Source organism: Callithrix jacchus, chromosome 2 (genome assembly GCF_049354715.1).
Source record: "Callithrix jacchus isolate 240 chromosome 2, calJac240_pri, whole genome shotgun sequence".
Lineage (NCBI taxonomy): Eukaryota > Metazoa > Chordata > Mammalia > Primates > Cebidae > Callithrix > Callithrix jacchus.
This window is the reverse complement of record NC_133503.1, coordinates 57,314,297-57,332,802: the sequence shown is the minus strand read 5'-3', so window position 1 is coordinate 57,332,802 and position 18,506 is coordinate 57,314,297. Positions and strand designations below refer to the sequence as shown.

General features: G+C 53.6%; 1 protein-coding gene and 1 long non-coding RNA gene across 10 annotated transcripts in view; one reads left to right on the top strand and one right to left on the bottom strand.

The window, feature by feature from the left end:
- ELFN1 (extracellular leucine rich repeat and fibronectin type III domain containing 1) overlaps positions 1-18,506 on the top strand; it is an 81,078-nt gene that overhangs the window by 41,509 nt on the left and 21,063 nt on the right. For 5 of the 8 annotated variants that reach the window (XM_078364045.1, XM_035289718.3, XM_035289723.3 and 2 more), the window contains exon 2: positions 831-997. The gene's annotated coding sequence lies outside the window, so the exon portion shown is untranslated. Of the gene's footprint in view, positions 1-830; positions 998-2,818; positions 2,999-18,506 lie in introns of all 8 variants that reach the window. The other 3 variants (XM_078364053.1, XM_035289735.3, XM_035289743.3) reach the window with 2 other exon arrangements.
- LOC118150670 (uncharacterized) lies at positions 6,930-16,028 on the bottom strand. 2 transcript variants are annotated; one of them, XR_013531751.1, is made up of 5 exons: positions 15,901-16,028; positions 15,493-15,691; positions 11,196-12,462; positions 10,068-10,204; positions 6,930-9,651 (listed from the first exon to the last, which is right to left on the bottom strand). It is a non-coding gene; the product is annotated as an uncharacterized LOC118150670 (long non-coding RNA). The 2 variants fall into 2 exon arrangements; XR_004738840.3 differs by lacking the exon at positions 15,493-15,691.

Below are 18,506 nucleotides of genomic sequence, written 5' to 3'. Positions count from 1 at the left end.
GATGCCTGGAGAGTCCTCTGCACCAGTGCTGGGCGTGCAGAGCTTCGTGGGATTGATACAGTGGCTGGACGGATGACCTAACCTGTAGCAGCATAGTTCACTGACCAGCCCAAGGTCTCTTGCTCAGTGGTTGGTTGGATGACCTGACCTGTAGGCAGCATAGTTCACTGACCAGCCCAAGGTCTCTCGTTCAGCAAACCGGCACAGAGCTGGGCTTTGACCTGAGTCTTCTGCCTCCTGACTTAGTTTCCTTCTCAGTGGTTGGCCTGGCCTGGCACTTCGCAGCTGGGGTGGAAGGTGCTGGGGAGAGGGCCCTGCCGGGGATGCAGCCGTTCCAGTGAGCACGCCCAGGGTCTGTTCCTCATCAGTCCAGCCTTCTGCCTTCACCTTGTGGAGGGATGTTGGATGTGATGTGCCTGGAAGGGTCCCACAGACTCAATGGCCCCTGAGCCTCCAGGGCTGCAGCACCACAGGTAGGCCTTCACCCCAAACACCCAGGCCACTGCTGAGTCACTAGAGTTGGAATTGGTTGCAGTGACCCCAGGTCTGGCTACTCCCTCGCTCCGCAGTTCAGCTCACATCCTGCATCTACTGTGGGCTCCTCTCCCCACTGTCCCGGCTGGCACATGGCTCATGTGTCAGCCTGCTCTGTGTGTCAGGAAGTCCCCAGCCTCTCCAATTTGTTCTTGAGGTGTGTGATGTACTGGCAGTCCGGTGCACATGTGACCAACAGCTAGTGGCTCTGGCAGATGGGGTCTTCCGGCCGCTGAGACGGCTGCAGGAGGCAGTGCTCCTCCCTCCTCACCCTCCTCCCCTCTGTCTCTGTGCAGGTGCAGCTGCCTTGGTGACCATTTGTCCTGCAGTTTGTCTGGACCCAGGCTGTCCTTTTGTGTGCTGGAATGAGGTGAACATGTCCATGAGCCTGGCAGGGAGGAATCCTCCAGCCGCTTCTTCTCTGGTGCACCAGGTCGTTGACGGGCCCTGACATACAAGTAAGGTATGCTCTTGTTCGTTCATGCTGTCTGCAGAGGGTTGCAGGGAAGGGGGATGGGGATAATTCCTAATGACCTGTGAGTAGGTGTACCTGGAAGGAGATGGATACAGAGCCAGGTGTCCTGCAGAAATAAACGCTCCTCAAGGATTGACTCTTGTTTGACAGTGCAGCCCTGAGATGAAGAGAGTGGACAGAGCTTGCAGGGGCTGCCTCAGAATTGGACAAGAGGAGCCTGGGGCTGCCAGGGGACCCTGAAATGGTCTAAGTAGGTGGTGGTCATACTCAGGGTATACCCATTATACTTCCCTGACAAGCCAGGAGCAGCTCTGAGGATTAAAGACTTTATCTTTCACCACTTTTGTGAACAGATACGGTCCAGCATTTGAGTGTAAAACCACTATATGAATAACATGGCATAGGTCACATAGGTTAATATCACTTACACTATATATTTGACAGAGGTTCTCTGTTTGGAAAAATACATACAAATTGTTAAATTGAATGCCTAGGTGATTAGGGGATGGAGGTCTCCATCCTAATGGCTTGCCAGATCTGCCAGTGATCCAGTTGTGATGTGTCTTTTCTGAGTTTCATCCTGCTGTGGGAAGGTAGCTGGACAAGTTCTTTTTCTGCAGCTTTTTTCAGAAATAGCAGATATGCCCTTTTTGGGCAACTATACTTTGGATTTGAGCAACTGTACTTTACCCAGTTCTGGGACTCTGACTTAGCAGTTTTCAAACTTAGCAGGTCTTGTTAGGTAGTTTCTTGGTCTAATAGAGCTGGGTTGTAATATCTCACTTGACCAGAAGGAGGTGCTATTGTTGACACAGTACACTGAAAAGTCTGGATTTTAGGCTGTGGGTTTCCTCAATAAATAGATTGTCTTTCATATTAAAGCGTTCTATATATTGAGTTTATTTAAAGTGGTTGTAATGCTTATGTTCTGCCAATTCCAGTGGACCACAAGAGGAAGACATCTTGGAATTTTGGGCTTCTCTTTTTCATTACATGGGAGGATAGACACTCCATCTAGAACCTCCCAAGGCATGCCTTTTTCTGCTGATGGTCAGATGGTTCCCCAGACCTCTGCAGCTTTAGAGGGAGGCTTCTCAGGAAGACAAGTTGGACTGGGCTCTGGAGAGGGATCCCAGAGGACCTTGTTTCCCGGGCTCTGTCCTGCCCCCTCACCCCTGCCACTATGGCATTATTCAAAAGCCTCACCAGGACTTGGTAAGGAGGGGTTCCATGCACAGCACTGGCCCTGCCAACACCTTGTAGCATCTCCAATTTGGGAGGCCCTCAAGTCTCATCTATTGGAGCTGTCTCATGTTACAGGTAGGGAAACTGAGGCCCGGGGACCACATTAGTGATTCAGAGTCAGGTTGGGGGAATAGGTCTCCTCTAACTCACAGTCCAGTGTTCATTTCTCCATGTCTTTCTCCTTCCTTCCCACAAAGGCTGGCAGGCAGTGGGGTCCCCAGGTCAGGCTGCTCCACTGCTGCTGTTAGCTCTGTGCTGGTCTGCTGCCTTGGGCTTCTAGAATACTAGGGCTAGAAAGAACCTTCGGGATCATGCACCCACCTTTCTCGTTGTATAGATGAGGAACTCGAAACCCAGAGAAGGGAAGGGACTCACTCCCAAGACAAAATCTTCACAAAGCAGGGGTGAGGCCCCAGATGTTCTGAGCCCCAGCCTCGAGTTCCCTGTGGCACAGTGGGCTGCCCTGCCTAAGCCAGGATCAGCAGGGCCTCAGATGCCAGCCCTGCCTGTCCCCATCTGTGGTCTTCCTCCTCCCCAACAGGGTGTTCTCCTCCTTCCCAACAGGGTCCCTCCAAGCCTGCTGACCTCGAAACCACCTCTGTTTCAGAAAAGATCCTCCTGCTCCTGGGAATCTCTGGACCAGGCTCCTGGGGGGTTACATAGTGAGAGGCCTGGGTCTGGCTGCGTCTTCCGAGTGGAGTGAAGTCCTCCCCGTGTGCAGACGCTGTGCCCCATGTGGGTCTGGTCAGTTGACCTAGAAAGTGGAAATGTGGGAATGAACCTGGGGTGGGTCTGCTGCCCGGGGGTGGGTGGGGCAGGTGCCACTGAGGCCAGCCTGTGGGACCCCGACTCAGCCTGTGTCCCGAACATCTCGAGGCCAGAGGAGGGGAGGGGAGGGGAGGGAGGGTGGGAGGAGGAGAAGGAGAGGAGAGAGGAACAGAGAGACCCAGAAAATATAGAGATTTCCAGAAAGAGGAGGAGACAGGCAGAGGCTCAGAGAGACACAGAAAAAAAAAAACCTTGAAGAGAGAGCAAGAGCGAGAGTGATAGTGAGAGAGGGAGAAAGAGAGAGAGAGAGAGAGAGAACACTCAGAAACAGAAATCCCAGTTTTTAATTCTTCATGTATTCAACCAATCTGTGCGATCCCCTACCAGAGCAAAGCCCTGCGACAGCGGCCTGCCCCTTCCCCTCTGTAGGTGACTCTGTCCCCACCTGAAATGTGATGGTATCCCCACAGACCCTCTCTTGATAGGGGCTTCCGTGGGCTGGGAGCTCTTGGGAAGATAGGGAAGTCTAGGGGAGGGGACAGCAGCTCAGACCATGCCAGGAGGCAAGAGCCCTACGGCCTCCAGACTGAGACCCACATTGCAGTAGACAGAGCACCACAGAAGCCCAGGGCTGCAGCAGATTGCGCACTGTTGGGGTGAGGCCAGCAGACTGGGCTGTGCTCACCCCAGCCCATTGCATAGCCGTTGGGGATGGGACAGTAATTGGGAGGCTTGGGCTGGGCTTTGCCCGAGATGTCTGGTAGTAGCCACAGGCTTTCCCTCTCTGTCTTTGCATGTGGGAGGCCCTTTGCCTGCAATACACTGTCCCCCAAGTTTATCTGGTGCTTTTCTTTTTTTGAAATGGAGTCTCGCCCTGTTGCCCAGGCTGGAGTGCAGTGGCATGATCTTGCCTCACTGCAACCTCTGCTTCCAATTTTTAAGCGATTCTCCTGCTTCAGCCTCCCAAGTAGCTGGGCCTGGCTAATTGTTATATTTTCAGTAGAGACAAGTTTTCGCTGTGTTGGCCAGGCTGATCTCAAACTCCTAACCTCAAGTGATCCACCTGCCTCGGCCTCCCAAAGTGCTGGGATTACAGGCATGAGCCACTGCGGCCAGCCTTTCTTTCTTTTTAAAAAGTCAGCCCACCTCTGCCTTGCTGGGTTTTGAGTGTGAAATGCTGGGAGTCATTTTCTATCTTACCTCCCTCTTTTGCTATAAAATGAGGACAATAAGACCCCTCCTGGGAGGGAAGCATTCGGTGGGGTGTGTAGACAACCTGGCATCAAGTAGGGGCTCATTCAGCAGCGCTGGATATTGCTCTGAGCATGGAATGGGAACTCAGCGATCTCCGGAACACGGATGCTCCATCCATGTTAATCTTGTCTTGCTTCCAGAGATACCTGTCCTTCCATCCCAGCCCAAGTTCAGGCTCCTCCAGGCTCAGCGCAGCCTGAGTGGGATCGCCCCAGCCCTGTAGCCTCCGGAATCCTTGCCAGGCACGAAATCTCTGTCTTTTCTTGCGCGCTCAGCCCCAGGCTGCTGGCTCTGCCTGGCGGTGAGCCTCAGAGCCCGGCAGGTGGGAGATGGTGCATAAATGTTTGTTGAATGAGTAGATGGGACTCTTCCCAGCCCAGCCCCACCTCGGAAGGCAGGTGGCAAGACAGATGGGCCTGGCTCCTGGGCAGTCTGATGGTGGAGGCAGCCGCTGGCTCTGCTGAATCTTCCTCAGGAACCTGGGGGTGGAACTCATTGTTCCCGAGATCCCTTCTAGGGACGTCCTTATGTCACTCTGAGTTCAAGTTTCCCAGCTTCCCAGGCCCCTACCCCTCTCCTCCTCCACTTCCTGCTTTCAAGGCCTGGACCCTAGAAGTTGCTTTTATCCAAGCAGTGATTGAGAGTCTAGAAAGGGGCTCTCTGTTGTCTTGTGACCCTGAGTGACCTTGGCAGGGCTCTTTCAGCACCAGGGGCAGTGGCCAGTTGTTGGCCAGCCTGTTCAAGACAGCAGAGCCTGGGAGCTAAGGGAGGTGAGCACAGACCCTCTCTGCAAGCCCCTTCCCCGCTGCAGGTCTTGGTTTCCCGCCCTGGGGAGTGGGGTTGATGCTCTTGCCCACAGAGGTGCTGCTGAACTGCAAAGCTGACATCCCAGTGACTCACCCTAGGCCACCCCGCCAATCCTTGCACCTCGCATGCCACCGCTCCCCTCGTCCCGCCACATGCCCGGCTCCCCTCCCCCCATCTCCAGGAGCAGTTATTTATCTGCCAGAGGGTGACAGGCGGCTGTGGCTGGTGTGTTGAGCCACCGTCCAGAGATCAGCTGGCGGCTGCCAAGCAAACAGCCTGAGCTAATCAGCAAAAGGTCATGCTGGCTCCCGGAGCCCCTGAATTTGAAGTCTTGCCTCACACGGGCAGGCTGGAAGAAACCTGGGACATTGAGTTAGTGGTTTGGTGACCAAGACAACTTCAAATCACTGCCCACAGCTCATTGCCCAGTTGACCAGCCTGCTCTTATGAGGCTGCAACTTCTAAAGATTGCCCAGCCCCAAGGGAAACCCATCCCCTGCCTCTGGGCTGAACAAACTTTCACAGCAGAGGCTCAGCCTCCAGCATTCAGAGGGGCCAGGCTTAACTACCCTGGCCCTACCCACTCTTCCTGCCCGCAGTGCAGGACTGGGCAGCATCCCCAGCAGAGCCGTCTGTTCACCGCCCCCCACACCCTCTCCGACTTCAAAACTACCGCCTTCCTCTAAATCCATTCACTTTTTAAAAACTTAAATACGTTTATTTAAAAGAGAAGCTTTATAGCACCACTACAAATGGAAAACAAGCCTCTCTTACCATAAATAGAATTCATAATCATAAAAGCAAATTCAGTGGAAACAAAACAATGTTATTAAATTCTAGTTGGATGTGATAGCTGGGGGGAGGCTCGGAGCCCAAGGCCGGCTATTGCTTTGTTAAAAAGGGAGAGCAGTAAGTGTGCAGAGGTGTTCCAGACTCGCCACCTCGATCTGAGACTTTCTTCTTCTTGTAATCAAGAGTATTAAAGTGACAGTAACTTTCTAATAAAATGGTTCAGTATCAGTTTTTGCTGTGTCAGCTAGGGACTGAATTTGGCTGCGCAGGACAAACCTGAACACTGTATGGTTTAACCTCACCTGGGGGTCATTTTTCTCATGCAAAGAGGGTGGCAGTGGGGCTGGTACACACCCTGAGGGGTTTGTCAATGGCCCAGGTTCCTTGTAGCTTCCTGCTCTGCTGCTTTGGGCATTTGTCCTCATGGCCCCAGAATGGCTGCTGCACCTGCAGCCATTGCATTTGCATCTCAGGCAGGAAACCAGGAAGTAGGGTAGAGGCGAAGGAGAAGGGACTACACCAGCTAAGTCTGTTCCTTGTCATTAGGAAGGTAGCAGCCAACACCTGAGCCATCTCTTGCCCACGGTGGTCACTGCTGCCTTTGGGTTGCTGCTCACTGCATGTTTTATTCATTTGCCAAGTAGTTGGTTGGTGCCTGCTAGTTGCCAGGCCATAGACCTTGTCCTGGTGGTATTCACAGGGTTGCATGCTGGCATTTATGAGATAAGCCACAGCCCATTCTGGGGCATCCTCCAGAGGCATCCCTTCCCTCAGCCAGGGTTCTTCCTCTTCCACCCTACACCTGGCTTCTGCTCCTCACAGGAGCCCAGCACAAGGGCAGCCCCTGCCTCCATCCTATCTCCCTCCACACACACCTGGGACTGCCCAAGCCCAGCCTGGACCGAGTCACCCCATGGGCTGCCCTGGATAGAAGAGAGCTTATCCTTTCCCCTCTCCAGCACCTGGGTCTCCTGCCCTTTCCCCCCCAGCAATCCGCCTCCTCTTGGAGGCAGGCCAGGCTGCAGGGATCAGGCTTCTGCTCCTAGATCTCCATTTGTCTTTTAATTTCCTCCTGTAATTTATATCCTGAGATTCCTGTAACTTAATTAGCAGACAGAGGGTGTGGCTGCAGATGCCCGGCCCCCTGCCTCTGGCCTCTCCCACTGGCAGGTCCCGAAGATCCCTCCTCCCCTTGGCCAGGGCTCCTGAATGCTGCCTCCCCACCTGCCTTTGAACTCTGGCCTCTGATCCCTGGTCTCTGACCTGCTCTTTGGCTCCTGGCGGGAGGGAACTTTCCCAGGCTCAGGTTTAACTGTGGGCACCATTGCTCACCAGCTGTGCATGTAGAGGCAAGTCCTGTAAGCTCTCTGTGCTCCTTCTCAGTGAGTCGGGGGCAAGGGTCTCTGAGTAAGTGAATGGGAAGCCAGGAGCCCTCTCAGCTTCCCCTGCTCCTCTTCCACCTGCTCCAGTCCCCTGCCCACCCGGAGGTCCTGCCTACCTGGAGGTCCTACCTACCCTGCAATCCAGCATTGGCTTGAGCTACCTCCAGGTTTCCCTCCAGGGTCATCATGCTTTGTGCTGTGGAGGTGCAGGCCCTGGGGGCTCACGCAGCATCTAGTGAGATGACTGCCTGGGTAAGGTCAGAAGCCGTCTTAGGACCCTGACATGTGCCTGGCGAGCCCTCTGGGCAGTTGCCACCAAGTCTGTCTCCCCCATCCTCCCTCCAGAGCCTCAGCTGCCTTCCTTGCTGCTGCTGGATGTGGGTGTGTGTCTGTGTGTGCACGCGTGTTTGCATACCCCAGGCTGGCCCAGCTACGTGCCTGCACACGTGTGATCCCCAGGACCCCCGCATGCCCACATTCTGCACACACAGGCGTATGCATCCCTGTGCATACATGTTGAGTGATGACCCCTGGGGGCTGCATGCCTGTTTTAGCCATTCCCTCCCCTGCAGACGCAGCCCCAGTGACTCACAGCCAGGGCTGCAGCCAGGCTCCCCCAGCCCCACCCGGGAAAACTGTGAATCCAGCAGCCAAAGTGGGTCAGTGAGTGTACGAGGGAACTGGAAGGCCTGGGGAGGAGGCCGCCACCAAGGCCTGGCTTGATGGCAGCCATGGAGGGTGAACGGGGAGGAAGGAGAGTTGGGGAGAAGAGGAGGATCTGCAGGGGCTGGGGTGCAGGCAGCCAGCATGGGGCATGGGAGCCAGAGGAGAATTAGCAGACAGGGCCATTGCTGTTTCATAGCAGTGATTTGATCTGAAGAGACATGGCCCAGAGCTCAAGGAGCTGCTTCTCTGCCAGAGCGTGCAGGAGGGAGGAGTGGGGGAAGGCATGGGAGGAGAAGGACATGTTTACTGAGCACCTTCTAGATGCAGTCTCTCCATAACACAACAGCCCTGAGCGATGGGCATCAATGATGCTGCCACGCTCAGGAAATAGAGGCAGACAGGGGCCATGCATGTGCCCAGAGCCGGAGTGCAGGAAAGCCACCCACGCTCCAATATCAGAGCCTTGCTGCTCTCTGTGTGGAGATCACAGATACCTAGAGCAGTCCGTGGCGCTCTCTGCCTGCCCTGGCTTATGCCCTGGCTCCAGACATTGGAGCATCCTGGCCTGGCCACTTGCAGCATGGCCCCAAAATGCCATGAGCACCTCAGTGGACTGCAGTTCCAGACTCGTTCAGCTGATATGTTGAGACTCTGGGACACCCAGGAAGGGGCAGGTGGAGGCTGGCAGTGTGCCCTGTCTGTAATCACATGCTGCAGTCCTACTGTGTGCTCCACTCAGAGGAGGGTGCGGGGTAGCTGGAACTCGAGCTGTGCCTTTGGAAGTTCAGACCTGGCTGACAATGTGGTTCACCAGTCCTGACACTCCCAGAGAGGAACAGTGCACGCATGCAGAACTCAAGAGAATCAGACAGTCAGAGTGGCCTTCTAGGAAGGAAGGGTGTGTGGAACTTAGAAGGCCACAGCAGCTTTCAGGTGTGAGAAATGGCAGAAACAGTGGTGTCTGCACCGCGTGTGGCATGTGCAGAGTGTAGGGATGGCTGGGGTGGGGTTGTGGTGCCAGGGTGGGAAAAAGAAAATTGGGCATGTCAGGGACAGATTGCAGGGGAGGAGGAAGTTATATTCCTGCTCCTCCTCCCTTCCCCATCTGCCCATAGTACCTCCAGATTGTGCCAGGCTCCTCCCTCCCCTGTGTGTAATCTGCTCCTCTGAGTGAGAAGCCTCTCATCTGTATTAGGTAGGACAAGCAGTTGAAGAATGGCAGTTTAAATAACATAGAAGTTCATTTCTCTTTCACAAAGAGCAAGAATTCAGTGGTCCAGGGCTGGTAGAGTGGCTCTGTCATCATCACCTGTAGTTTCATTTCTGGGACCAAAGTGGCTGCTCCTGCTCCCACCATCACATCTGCATCCCAGCTGGCAAGGAGCATGCATGCCCATTCCTTATAAGGGAGTGGCTCACCATGGAACACTTCGACTCCACTCACGTTCCACTGACTAGAATGTGGTCCTAGCTGCAAGGGCAGCTGGAAATGTACTATTTAGGCAAGTCCAGCTCAAATTAGCAGTTTAATTAGTAAGGAGGAAGAGGAGGATAGGGATCAGCGCAAGGTTTTGGCCACTCATTCCTCTAGACATCCCACAGTGCCTTGTGGGAAGAAGGGAGAGTTGGCTGCCTTCAGGGGGCCTGGCTGGAGAATGGGAAGTAGTGCTGGGGGTGACAGACCCATCTATAGGGTCTCTCCTTGGTCCTGGCTGAAAGCCTTTCTTGCTAAAAGTTGAAACAGGAGGAGATCATTAGCACGCTTTGAATGGAAAGGGTACCCAGAGAGACAGTGACCATGTGATTTGGTGTCCAAACCAGAGCACTTCTGAGAGTACAAAGAGGTGGCATTTGTAGTGACATCGGGACAGTAGGGCAGACCAGGATGTGTGTGCAGTCACCTCATCTGGAGACCACTCCATCTGTGTTCTAGCTGGGGAAGTTGAGGTCCTGGGTCATACTAGAGTTAATGATGGAGCCACCCTAGGACTCCAGAAAGGCTCCCCACCCCCCCGGCCATATTGGTTCAGATTCCCTCTCGCCCATTGATTGGCTTATGGACCTCAGCTCTGACCTCTCTGGCATCCACCCTGGGTCGAAGTGTCTTAGACCTCTGCCCTCATTCCTCTTCCTGAGAATCTCACCTCCTCCGAGCTGCGCTTCAGGGCTTCTTAGGATGGGATGCACAAGATGCTGGCAGCTTCCTCTTTGGTTTTTTTTTTTTTTTTGCCCTCAAGAGCGTCTGGGAAACCAGCCTGGAGCTGTCCAGGGTGCTGACCACCTGCATAAGGTCTGGGGTTGAATGAGTGCCTCCATCTCCACCCCCAGGGATTACCAACAGAGGCCAACCCACCAACAGGACCGGCTCTGGGCTAGGCAGCATCCTCTAATTCCCACTTCTGCGGCCGGGGCCTTCTGTACACACCCACCCTTGGAGACTCCTGTGTCTTAGAGACAGCCGCATTGTTCACCAAGCCTCCCAGCCCCTGCAGTGCCCTCCCTCCCTCAGCCAATAGGAGGAGAAGCCGAGTTTGGATGGGTCCACAGACTCTGCTTCTGTGAGGACGCTGCCCTTTCCAGATCTGTTGGCAGACCTTTGGCATCTTCTTGAAAACCAAAGACACAACAGGGCCCAGAGGAATCTCCCCAAATGGCGGGGCTCAAAGCACTGGGATCAGGCCAGGAGCAAACGGCTACGAGGCGGGGGCCTCCTCCACATCACCTCTGCAAACCCCAGCCCCAGCCACCCATACTCCGTGTCCTGGGCTCCTCTTTCTCAGCCCAGAAATAAGACTCAGCTGACAGCATCCTGGCACGGTGTCCCTCGTGAGCCTGATGCTGCCTGGAGAGGTCCCAGCCAGACATCTTTCCTTTTAAACTCCACCCTCTGCCCATTTTCCCTGCCCCAGGGAAGCCAGTATCCTTACATTCAGGCCCAGCCTGGGTGGAGTCCAGGGCCTCTGCCCTTACTCCTGTGGGAAGACGAAGCCGGGGTGGGGGGTTGGAAGTCTCCACCATGGAACCCAGGCTTCCTCTGCCTACACTTGAGTTTTCCAGAGGCTTGCTGGCTCATGCCTGCTGGGAGGCCCATACAGCTGCTGGAAAGGGGCAGCCAGCCATGCCCCAGCAAGCCTCAGGAATGGCACCCCCCACACCCCAGCCTCCACCCAGGCACAGCAGAGAACACCAAAGCCATCAGCCAGGAAACCAGCGTGCAGGTTTGTGGCATGAATGAATGGAAAGCCGCCTTCAATAACCCGGCCCCATCTCACCAGGCAGGTGGTAGACCAGATGGCTCTTTGCGCCAGCTTGTGTGCTAAGAACCTCAGCAGGTTGTGATGCCTTTCAGAGGTCTTCAAAGCGCCTTCCTATTCCAGCATATCTCGGGCCCTGGAGACCACCTCTCCCCTTCCTCCCCCCAGCCTCACTCCCCCACCTAGTACTTGGATCTCTTCCACAGAGTACATTCCTACTTTCATTATGTAATGTAGGACATCACTGTGTTATTGTCTGAGGTAACAACTGCTAAATACTTAACCATGAACTCAAACTCAGACCTTGCACACTCCGATGACTGTATGGCCTCTGGTACAGAGGCAGCCCCACCCCCATCCTGCCTGGGCCCAGGTCCCAGTGTGTCCCTTACCACCGTGTTCCTTGCTCTCTCTCTGTGCCTCAGTTTCCTCTTCTGGAAAACGAGAATGATCAGAAAACCCTCCGCTTCATAGTGCTTCTATGTGTTTAATAACATGTTTAAATAAACCTGTACCAGCACTTGCAAAATTAAACATTGGATAAAAGCTGTCTGGCATGACTACAATGAATTCTCTCATCCTTGAGGTGGCTGAGAGGCACAGAGAGGTTTAGCAACTTGTACTGGATGAGAGAGAGCCAGGGGGAGGCAGTTATATGGCTGATCACTCACTCACCCTCCTCCTGGCCGCCCAACCAGGCCTGATGTTTTCAGGGAGGTACGGGGGTGTCACCTTGGAGAGGATCAGGAGAACCAGGCCCTTGTCCTGGTTCTGCCGTGCTCTCACTGTGTGACTCAGGGAAGCTCCCTTTTCCTCTCAGGGCCTACGTGTGTGAGTGCAAGCTCTCAGGGGGCAGAGGCCAAAGCTGGGAGGTTCTCTTGATTTGATTCCAGGCCCACTGGAAGGCACACACAAGGCAGCAAACCTGCTGGACAGCGCAGCCCATCTGCCCCGTGCGACGCCCTAGTGTGGTGCCTGGCACGTAGTAGGTGCTTTAAACTCCTTGTTGGCTGGATGAAGAACAGCTGGGGCCTTAAAGCCATCGGCCTGTGAGATGAAGGTTCAACTTCTCGTGGGTACCATCTGCAAAGCATTGAGTTATGCACCTGCCAAGCCCACCAAGCTCAGCCCATTAGGTGTTTATTCGGTGCCCAGAGGAAGCCAGGCCCATCAGGTTCGAAGAGGGTGTTCTGAGGGAGAGACTGCCCCAAAACCATGGGTCACCATCTGTTGTCCAGGAGTTTGTGAAGCCAGTCAGTTCCTCTGCCCATGACACAGGCAGGTCCTAGAAGGGAATGAGAAGACCCAAGCTCAAGTCTCCCTCTGTCCACGTCCGCTGTGATTCTGGGGCATTCCCTTCCCCTCTCTGGTCTTTAGTGATTCCATCTGAGCTTGTGTGTAACTCACCACTTACAGCTCCAGGAGCGTTCTGGGGTGGGTACATCCCATCCTTTACTACAGCAGGTGTGAAATGGACAGACTTTTGCCCAGGCCTGAGAATGCTGAGCTGATCAGGGGTTCAGCTGGCCCAGGCCTGGTCCTTGGGACTAGAGAAACAATGCTTAGACCAGAAAGCTGTTCCAGCTGGAGGAGGGGGCACGTGATCAAATACAGGTGCTTGGCCCTACCTCGACTTACAAAATCAGGACCCCAGAGTTATGTCTTGGAAACCTCTTTTTTTAAAACTCATGAGTGATTCTGAGCTATCCCAATTTAGGAGCCACTTCTTCTTTTTTTTTTTTTTTGAGACAGCTTTGCTCTTGTTGCCCAGGCTGGAGCGCAGTGGCGCACTCTCAGCTCACCGCAACCTCTGCCTCCCAGGTTCAAGCAATTCCCCTGCCTCAGCCTTCGAAGTATGCGCCACCACGCCCGGCTAATTTTGTATTTTTAGTAGGGACAGGGTTTTTCCATGTTGGTCAGGCTAGTCTCAAACTCCCGACCTCAGGTGATCTGCCTACCTTGCCTCCCCAAGTGCTGGGATTACAGGCATGAGCCATCACCCAACCTTTTATTTTTATTTTTATTTTTATTGAGATGGAGTCTCTGTCACCCAGGCTGGAGTGCAGTGGCGCAATCTTGGCTCACTTCAACCTCCACCTCCCAGGTTCAAGCAATTCTCCTGCCTCAGCCTCCTGAGTAGCTGGGATTACAGGTGCCCACCATTATGCCCAGTTTTGTATTTTTAGTACACATGTATTTTCACCATGTCAACCAGGCTAGTCTCGAACTACTGACCTCAAATGGTCCACCTGCCTCGGCCTCCCAAAATGCTGGGATTACAGGCTTGAGCCACTGCACCAGGCCAGGAACCACTTTTTTAGTCCGCCTCCCACCCCATTCCTTAAGTGCCAGCTCTCGTGTCCTGCCTCTCCTTGTATACCTCCACTGACAGGGAGCTCAGTGTTACATGGCAGCCCATTGCTTTCCAAAACATTTTAAAATTGATTATAAAATATTTAAGAAGTCTCAAATATTTAAGATATCCCTTATAAATATTTCACTAGTTATAAAATATTTAATACAATCAATGATATAAGGAATAATATAATAAATACCTAAATGTCCACTTCCTTTCCAGCTTAATCCTGGTACACTGAAAGCTTCCCCTTTGAGATCCTATATCCCTTTTTGTTTTTAAAAAATATTTTGGCTGGGCATGGTGCCTCATGCCTGTAATCTCAGCACTTTGGGAGGCCGAGGTGGGCAAATTACATGAGGTCAGGAGTTCAAGACCAGTCTGGCCAACATGGTGAAATCCCATTTCTACTAAAAATACAAAATTAGCCAGGTGTGGTGGTGGGTGCCTGTAATCCCGGCTACTCGGGAGGCTGGGGCAGGAGAATTGCTTGAATCTGGGAGTTGGAGGTTGCAGTGAGCTGAGATCATGCCACTGCACTCCAGCCTGGGAGACAGGAGTGAAACTCTCAAAAGCTTTTTTTTCTTGGTGGTCAAATATACATAAAATTCACCACCTCATGGTGAATTTTTAGCCTGCAGTTCAGTTCAGTGGTGTTCAGTGTATTCATGGAAGTGTTGTGTGACAGATCTCTTATGGTGACACATTTTTTACACTTTCACCTTATTTGTATGAACACATATGTAATACGCTTTTGCAAGCTCTGAAACTTTGGATATGGGGTGTGATACAGCAGGTGTCTTGGACAGCTTGCTTGTTGGCTGAGAAGTGTATTTGTGAGTGGGATCTACTCTGTGCACATGGCTCTGTGGTTCCTTTTTCACTGCTGCATAGTACACTGCTCCACCAGACCCATGACTCACAAGGTTCTAGTCCACTCTCTCATGAACATCTGGTGTCCATCCTGTCACCGTTATAAACAATGGTGTTATGAACATCTTTGGGCGGCTCCCCCAGCTTCTCCAGGGCTATGCCCAGGCCTGGGGTATGGACTCTTGGGCCGAGAGCACCTTTGTCTTGAAGAGAGGCTGCCTAGTTGTTTTCTCACACTGCATACTGGGTCCCACTCTCATTGTCAGGCATGGAGAAGTCTCTGGGAGAATGAGGGGAGGCCACATGCAGGGCCTGTCCTGGTTGGGGAGCTTTCTGGCATAGGCAGCTCTGTAAGGTGCAGTGCACCTGACGCCCCTTGCCTCAGCCAGACCCCTGTCTTCTCCCACTTTTTTTTGGATGAGCTGATGTTGTGTCCCCTCCCATTGGGGTCCCTTAGTCACCTGAGGACCCGTAAGCCACATGGGATGTGATTAGTCGCAGGGGCTCTGGGGCCAGGCTCTCTTGGCTTGAGCCCCAGACCCACCTCTTAGTTGCCATGGGAACTCAGGCAAGTTCATGAACATGTCTGTAGAATGGATAACAGCACAGATGACAAAGCGTTACCATAAGTATCCAACATGTTAACATATGCAGAGTTTCTAGTACAGTGTCTGGTGCATGGTGGACGCAATGTCAGCATGAGCTTGTTTTTTTTTTGAGATGGAGTTTTGCTCCTGTCGTCCTGGCTGGAGTGCAGTGGTGCAATCTCGGCTCATTGCAACCTCCACCTCCCAGATTCAAGCGATTCTCCTGCCTCAGCCTCCTGAGGCAGCTAGGATCACAGGCACCCACCACCACACCTGGCTAATTTTCATACTTTTAGTAGAGACATGTTTTCGCCATGTTGGCCAGGCTGGTCTTGAACTTCAGACCTCAGGTGATCTTCCCTCCTCGGCCTCCCAAAGTGCATGTGTACAGCCTGCATGAGCTTTTAGGATCTCCCTGGAGGTCTGGAACCAAACCCTTTGTCATGGCTAAGCAGTGCTGGACAGAACCAGATCACCTCCTCTATTCTATCTAACATACCTCTATTAAGTCAGCCCGTGTTGCCTTCTCAGTTGGCTACATTTCCCTGGAATTTGCTCTTGGTCTTTCTGTTCCTGAGGTGATGTGTGGCCCTGCCTCCCTGCTGGCTGGCTTCATGGGTGTGAGTTTTGCCCAGTGTGACTTGTGGAGATGAATTTGACCCTCAGGAGGGAAGGCTTGGGTCTTGGTCCCGGCCCTCCTGCAAACTCAAATTTCATCCAAACTGCTGTTCACAGGCAGAACTGGGTGAAGACAGAGCTCGGGACCCCCAAACGGACTCCCCTTGGGGAACCCTGGCCCTTTGAGGGACTCAAGCATAAGTGATCACAGAGCACAGCCTTCCCAGAGGCTGGGCTCCCCTGAACACAACTCCCCCAGGGTCTGTCACAGGGGCCGGGTGTGTCTCACCCGATTCTTCTTGGTGGACCCGCAGGTTCACGGCCACTGCTGCTCCTTCCTCCAGGTCAGGGTTACCTGTGCCTTGTACCCACCTCCCTCCAGCACCCCCACACCCCTTTTGGTCCACATCAGCCTCTGCCAAGTTCCAAGTGCATCATCTCCTTTGTCTCCTTACCTCACAGTGGACACTGCCCCTGCCCCAACATCAGGTGCCAACCCCCTCCCCAGCATGCCAGGCGAGGCCCCTATGGGGAGGGGTGCAGCTCAGGAGGCAGAACAAGGTGTCAAAGTGCAGCCCTGCACCCCAGAGGGCCCAGCCCTGTACCCCAGAGGGCCCTACCCTGTACCCTGGAGGGCAGTTCTGTCCCTGAGTAAGGCTGGGCTAAGGATCAAAGAGGGGTCTCCCAGAAGTAGGGCAGAGGCTAGGATTAGGGGGTGGGAGCAGGTGACCTTGACACCCCAAAACCCAGTGGGTACAGGCAGTTTGGCTGGCAGCAGGGGCCTGGCACTGTGTTTAGGGAAGAAGGAACCCAGGGAATAAGCTGATGACTCCCAGACAAAGGCAACCGGGACAGAATCCCACCCACAGCCATCACCGGGGCTCCTGGCAGCTGGCAGGGTCCCTGGCACGTGGGGAGGATAAAAAGAGACAGTGGGACAGGACAGGGCTCGGCGAGGCCAGTGACAGCCTCGTGTCTGCAGGTTGGTGCAGCTAGACAGAGGGAGGGAGGCAGGCGTGGGGGGGTGTGGTATGAGCAGAACGCAGGCCTCCCAGCAGACCGGGCTGCGGTCTCATTAATGAAGTCAACCCTGAAAGGGCTCGCTCGCACCCCAGCTGGGTGCTTTCCAGCGGTGTCAGCTTCACCGAAAATGGAGTGTCCTCTGGCTGCCCCAGCTGTCAGACGCTTGCCTGCAATGAAGCAGCGATGAGATGCTTGTGTGTGCAATATGTGTGTGTGTCCGTGTGTGCGTGTCAGGAAAGGGCGGGGAGGGGCCAGGGTAGACCCATGGCTGGAGGGGTCAGAGGCTGAGAACACACCCATACATGTGCACACACACAGTGACGTTCACACAGAAGTCACACTCAGACACACACAATTCACACACAAAAATCACATAAAATACACACAGAAATCACACACAAATATACAAAACAATACACTCACACAAAAATCACACACAAATACACTCAGAAAAATCGCAAACACAACACTCCCATACAATCACACACAGTATACACAGAAATCACACACACATACACACAAAAATCACACTCACAAATACTTGCACAAAAATCACTCATAAATACAAAAATCACACACACACAGTATACACTTGCACAAAAATCACACAATACACTCCCTCCGGGAAATCACACTAACACTCAGGGAAATACACCCTTGCACAAAAATTACACTCACAAATACACAAAAATCACGGTCACACACGGATACACACTCGCACAAAAATCACAAACAATACACTCGTACAAAAATCACACACAAATACACACTCGCACACAAATCACACACAAATACACACTCCCACACAATCACACACAATACATACTCGTGCAAAAATCACACAAATACACACTTCCATACAATCACACACACAGTTATACAAAATCACACACAGACATACACACACTGTTCTCTCCCAGGTCCTAGCAGGTCTCCAGCTGGAGAATGCACAGCTCCCAGGTTCCCATCCTCCATGGGCCTGACCCCTCCTTGTGCCGTGGCCACTGCACCTAAGCTCTGTCCTGGCCACTGTGCTGGAATGGGGACGGGGTCACTGGGCACCCAGGCCGAGAGCTGCAGCCCTGCCTGCACAGGGCCTCTCTTCTGGGGCACCGTCTCTTCTTCCTCACCTTGGCCCTTTGAAGCCTAAATGAGAAGATCTATTTATAGCAGTTAGCATATGGACCCTGCCGAATGTGCCCGCTCAGACATACGCTGGCGACACGCACAGCCCGACACTGTGCCAAGTCCCTCCCCAGGGCCCAGCTAGCCCAGCTTCCCCGAGGCCTCACGTTCACCTGCCTGTGCTCTCCAGGGTCCCTGGATCCCCTGGGGTGAGTCAGCAGCTGTGGAGGGGACCCGGGCCTCCAGGGAGAACTAGCCAGCCACTCACTTCTAGCCCAGGCTATGTCCAGGGCGGGTCTCCAAGTCCCTTCCTTCTCGCCTGCTCACCTGGGTACAGACAGGTGGGTAGGTAGGAGGTGACAACCAGAGGCAGGGTGAGGGTGTCACCCCGAGAAGAGGGGATGGGCCATTATCCCAGCCTCAGGTGAGACATGAGCCCAGCTGTTAGTAGGGCCCAAAGGCTGGGATACCCCCTCCACCAGAACTCTCCCTTGCACTCCCCAGGTTCTTCCACAGGGGATCCATGGCCTCTGAGACAGGAACCAGGCTGGGTTCTTCCCATGTGTCCTTTTATTTAGTCATCCCAGGGTCATTTTACAGATGAAAAGAATGAAGCCCAGAGTGGGTGGGCCACTTGCCCGGGGGCACACAGCAACAAGCCACAGGATTGGTGTCCAGCATGGGGTTGGGCTGTAGGATTCCATCACTCTTGATCTCTTCAGAGCCTCTGTGATCTGTGCAGACAGC